At 41.0% G+C, this 5,641-nt stretch overlaps 1 protein-coding gene across 1 annotated transcript in view; it reads left to right on the plus strand.

The window, feature by feature from the left end:
* The first annotated feature begins 3,972 nt into the window (after positions 1-3,972).
* The window catches only part of LOC102015961 (zinc finger protein 709-like), a 16,225-nt gene continuing 14,556 nt past the window's right edge, over positions 3,973-5,641 (plus strand). Inside the window, exon 1 of the mRNA XM_005383585.2 lies at positions 3,973-4,104. The gene's annotated coding sequence lies outside the window, so the exon portion shown is untranslated. The remainder of the gene's footprint in view (positions 4,105-5,641) is intronic.

Raw genomic sequence — 5,641 nt, forward strand, 5'->3', positions numbered from 1 at the left:
TCTTTTTCTTTCTTTCTTTCTTTCTTTCTTTCTTTCTTTCTTTCTTTCTTTTGGTCTTTTTGAGACAGGGTTTCACTATGCAGTTCAGGCTGAACTTGAACTCATTTTGTAGCCCAAGCTGGTCTCATAATTGCAATGATCCTCTGCCTCAACCTCCCAAGAGCTGGGATTACAGGTGTGTGCCACCATACCCAGCCTTTATTTTCTTAAATTCTATTTTTTTAAAAAATCTGTATATTCTCTAGAGTCACTAAGCATAGCTTTCATTGTACACATTATCTTACCAGTTATCTGAGAAATTATTTGTGATTTGATTTTTTTCTGCAGCCTCATGCAGTTGCTTTGTTTTTACCACGTCAGAGAGGCCAGGTGGGTGGCTTTCAGATTGTCTCATCTCATTGCCCGCTATGTTTGCCTTTAGTGAACTGGATGTGTGGGGTTGCATCTTGTTTCATTGTCTTCTCTTTCACTGTATTTATTTTCTTACTTCAATTCCTGGGTTGATGCTTATAAATTGCCTATAGTGAGTTGCTTGATTGCTAGTATTTTGAACCCTTAGGAAATGACTACTCTGAGATTTTGGGTTTTGAGTCTGTTGTATGATTCTACCTCTTCATTTTGTTAGGGATGAGAATTTGCCACCTGCTTTGCCCAGCCACTGCTTCTTTGGCATGGTCACACAGTATTTTCTATGACCTTTATTTGATCTAAATCTTGGAATACCAGGATGAACAGCTGCTTAGAACCATTATGTCACTTTTGGTAAAGTGATACCATCACCAGTAACAGTAGCATCAAATACAGTTTACAAAATGAGAAACTGAAGTAACCATTAATTTGCCACCTTTAACCCTATGAACTAGTTTTGTGGTTCTTTCACAAAATCTAAAACAAACCAGATAGCTATATGCAGTATACAAGTCCGTCATATGTCAGTTTTACCCTGAGGCATTAGACTTTAAAATGGGCTGGGGCAAAAATAGAGAAGAAGACCAAGAGATTAGAAGTAAGGCCAGAGGACGTGGGTGAATCACACTCACTTTGGGGAACTGGTGCAGAAGACTGGAGGGAAAGAGAGAAGGAAGAAATAAAAGGAGGGACAGAACAACCACCACAAAGAGATTAGAATCCATGGGCACAGTCGTAGACAAACAAGATCAAACAGTGAAGTAAACAACAACAACAAAACAAAACAAATGAGAGAAAAAAACAAGAAAAAAAATGAGAGAAAAAGGTCCACTTCCAGGTTTGTCTCTGCTGTCACTGGTAGAGTTTGTGGTGACATATCTGTGTTGGTTTACCGCAGCAAGCCAGCAGTAGCTTTATGGTGGAGTAGTGAACAATCTCCGTGAGCCTGCACCTTTTTTTCCCCTGGGGTTCAGAGTATAATCTGGCCATGGGGATTGAGACCAGATCCATTCAGCCTGCAGCAGTCAGTGCACCTTCCTTCTGAGAACCTGCATCAAGGTGGGAGCCACTAGATGGAGCCAGCAGCCTCTCTGAGTTCTGAGCTCAGCTGGCCCCTCTTCAAGATGGCTCCTGGCCAATCACTCTCCTATGGGATGACTGAGCCCTCAGTACTCGCCACTCGTCCATCTTAGTGTTCCCTGTTCTATTTGTAATACTGTACACAGGAATATAGCTCAGCAGCATAAGCCTCTGCCTGGCAAGCGTGAGGTCATGAGTTCGATTCCTAGTACCAAGAAAAAAAGAGATAATACTGTATAATCTTTCTGTTGTTTTCTCCTGCTTTGTTTCAGTATGTCATCTTATATGATTCTATTTTCTGTTGTTTCTTAAGGAATTCAGTAGGACTGTGTCCCCATATTTTCTAATTTTCCAGTGTTAACTATTTCTATGTACAACTAGTCTGAACTCACTTCAAAAGATGCTATTTTTTCAGTGATAGTCTTGTTCCATAGGATATTCACAAGAGCTTTCTATGCTAATGTTGTATCTTGTGAGAATAAATTATATTAATCTAGAATTTGTAATCTTACCCAAAGAATTAGTGATATAAATGAAGAAGGAAAAATAAAATCAGTGTATCAGAAAGTAGAGGGAAATGTGAGGAGATGACAGCTGTCTTGTTGGAGTAAGGTAGGGGGCCTGGAGCTGGCTCGTGAGGGTCTTTGTTCTTAGCCCCTTTCATTATATGGCAAGAAAGGGCTCTCTCCCTTGAGAGTTTCATGCCTTCATTGGCTAGTTTGGGCTCTGAGAGCCCTGGTTGGCCACTGACCCTCTTACTGCCTTCATGGAAATTCTTGGGAACGCGCCTTGTGGCCTTCTTTGTTCTGTCAGTGGTATCTCTGAAATTTATCACTGAGTCTGCGTAGAAGGCTGAGTTAGCATTTAGCAAAGGGATATATGCACATTTTAGTGTGATAATATGTGAGAAGAATGAAATATATATGAATTATGCATATTTGTGTGTGCATATGCAGCAGTGAGTATATATTTCATATATGAAATGAGTTTTCTTTACTACAGCCCCTCCCCACTTTCCTTCGTACTTAACTAGAGGTTATGGTTTGAGACTAAATGTTCTTGCAAAGCATCATGTGCTCATCGGTGGCAGCTGAGTCATGGGTGACAGTGGATTATTCCTCTGATGGGCTTATGGCAAGGATGTTGGGAGTTGAAGCCTGTTGGGAAGAGGGAGGTCCCTGTGGGTGTGACTTAAGAGGACATATACACAAATGGACATATATATGTATGTATGTGTGTGTGTGTGTGTGTGTGTGTGTGTGTGTGTTTGCGTGCGTGCGCGTGTGACTCCTTCTCCCTTGATGGCTTGCTGCTTCCCGATGCCGTGCCATGAGCAAGCTTACTGTGTGCCATGCCCCTCTGCCAAGCCACTCTGCCTTGGAGCCAGCCAACTATTGATTGGAACCTCTACAAACCTAACAAAAATAGACCTTCCCTCAGCACATCCAGATATGAAACTCACCAATGAATGACTTCACTGATGAGGACAGGCCCGCGGGAACCAGTCCACTTTCAAACTCAGGAGACACTCAGGAGTCCTTTCACATATACAGCAAATACCTGGTCTGCTGCTGGGACAAAAAACACGGCACCCAACACTGCACAGTCTAAACCAAAGAAGCTCACACATGCATCAAGAGGACCCGTCAGCCCTCCTGCTCACTGAACAGCATGGTGAGGGCATTAATTTTGCAATTAATTTCAATTGTAATGAGAAGAAATCTTACTCAGCCTGTGTCAGATCTCACTGGCTACTTAGTTTCACTGAATTCTCCTGTGTCTATGGCGACTGCCACCTTAAGGATCCACTCTGCTGAGGGACAGTAAATGTCCTTGTCAAGTGCAGTTTACCTTACTGAAGCTGTAAAAGCTCTCTGCCTCTTCATTCATCATTTATTTCTGTCCCCATTTAGGAAGTTTCAAAGGCTTCTTGAAAAGTCTTGCACACTATAGTCAGTACCCTCGTATCTGGCCTTAGGAACAAGGATCTAAATAAACATATAAAGGCCTTATCCACAAAACCCTTACTTCAGAGTACATTTGGCTAGAGGTGTAGTTTATGACAACACTATGGCCTCCATATTTCTTTCTCCTTTTTTATCTGTCTTTTCTCTTTCTCACACTTCCTTCCCAACCTCTGTTCCTTGCTTTCTTCTTTAGAATCTTAGAAGCTTTTGGGTCATAATCCATAGACTCTGGCCCAATATAGTGTTTGATGTGTGTTCTCTCCTGTTCATATGTTCATATGCTATTATCAATGGCCACAAAACTGTGTCTGTAATGTAAACTTAAAATGTCATCATATGTCCTTTAACCCTGCTTTAAATGAATGATTTAAATTGAGTAATGTATTTCAGCTCAAGAAGATAAAAATGTGTGGCTGTTTCATTTTTTGACAGAGAGAGGAACTTCTAAGATACTTCGGATTTGTTATAGAAATGACTACATGAGTCTACTTATAAAAGCAATTTTTAAATGTAAAGGTAATTTTAAACCTTATAGCCAGACATTGGATTCAAGGACAGCCCAAGCAAACCTAGCCTGGTCTCATGATTAGAGAACAGCAAAGCTTAACTAGCCTTGGAATTCCAACGTGCACCACCTGCCACTTGTAAAGTGAGTGTCACTCAGCCAGATAGTGTATCTTGTTAGCTTGTTGCAAGGATTTATCACCTAGAGAAAGACCAACTCTGTCTAAGACGGTGATTGATTCTTCCCAGTCGCCCTAGCCCCTGACCTCCCTGCTGTATGATAAGAGAAACTCCCAATTAACTTGCTCAGAATAAAACAGCCTGACAACCTGTGCCCACATGTATGTAACCAATTATAGAGTACTCATTTATCAGCCTTTTGTACTTCATTCTAACAACCACTATATTCAACTGGAACAATGAAGGCATTACCAATGCTTAGGAAAAAGTGGACAATTCATGTTTCTATAAATCTTCGTCGGTGTATAGTCCCTTTCTGTGTGGGGTGACAGGTCCCGAGAACAAGGTGCCCGCAGATGAAAAGAAAAACAAGAGAAAGTTATGGGATCGGGGGCTGCAGCCTCTTGGACTGAAGCTTGCATTACCATCCTCCTTAGGCTTTTATTGGGATACAAACAAAAAGCAGCAACATGGCAAATGGGAGGAATAATTAACAGCATTGGCGAGGACAATACAACTTAATTATCACAGGAGTGAGACTTGACTTAGTTAGCCATCATGTTATCATCCCTTCAGGCATATCTCAGCAAAGCATCTAGTGTTATTTCAGTGGCTTTCCACAGGGACACAGGTCCTGCTATCATTGCCTTTTACAGGAATGCTTTTGCTAGACTTCCTCCAGAATCAAACTGTCATATGGCTTGGTCAGGCCCGAAGTTCCAAATGAGTAATACATTGAAAGATAAATTAAAGAATGTCTTTCTCCACAAATCTTGTCATTTAAAGATGAATTTTGGTGTCTTTGGTTTTTTTGTAAGGAGAAATTATTCCCATGCTTTAAATCCATGTTCAGCATTAAGGATTCTTTATTCTATTTTTTTTTTTTTTTAAGGATTCTTAATTATGACAAGTTGCAGAGTGTTGGGAAGCAGCTGTTTCATATAGAGATGGTTTGGTGGGTTGTTCCTTCTGTGAAAGTGACTCTGATTGTAATAGGGCTTTTATGGGAAGATGTTTGCTTTTGTACTTACAAGCATTCACTGGCTTCCAAATAAAATTTGTATGTATGGAAAACATTTGCGAAGGGAATGCTGGGCCATAGCTCAGCTGCATAAGCGCCTGCCTGAAGGGAATGTTTAGAGAAAAACTCATTTAGGTCTTTGTGATCATTAATTGTTTTTGTTTGTTTGTTTGTTTTTCTCCGGTACCAGGAACTGAACTCATGACCTCATGCTTGCCAGGCAGGCGCTTTGCCACTGAGCTAAATCCCCAGCCCCCTGTGATCATTTTTTGTAATATGTCCCCATGCTAAGTAGGAAACACCAGCAAGTTAATGAAGCTTTTGTCTGTGGATGCTTGGCTTGTAGAACACAATAAAAGCAGAGAAAATCCACCGTACACAGGTTTGGCACCTGAGAGGGAATAAAAGGGAAGAAAGGAAGACTCCTCATATTTGTGGAGGAGCTCTGGTATCTGGCGTTGCTTTGTTTTTTTTTGTTTTT

Source organism: Chinchilla lanigera, unplaced genomic scaffold (genome assembly GCF_000276665.1).
Source record: "Chinchilla lanigera isolate Chin_1 unplaced genomic scaffold, ChiLan1.0 scaffold00019, whole genome shotgun sequence".
NCBI lineage: Eukaryota > Metazoa > Chordata > Mammalia > Rodentia > Chinchillidae > Chinchilla > Chinchilla lanigera.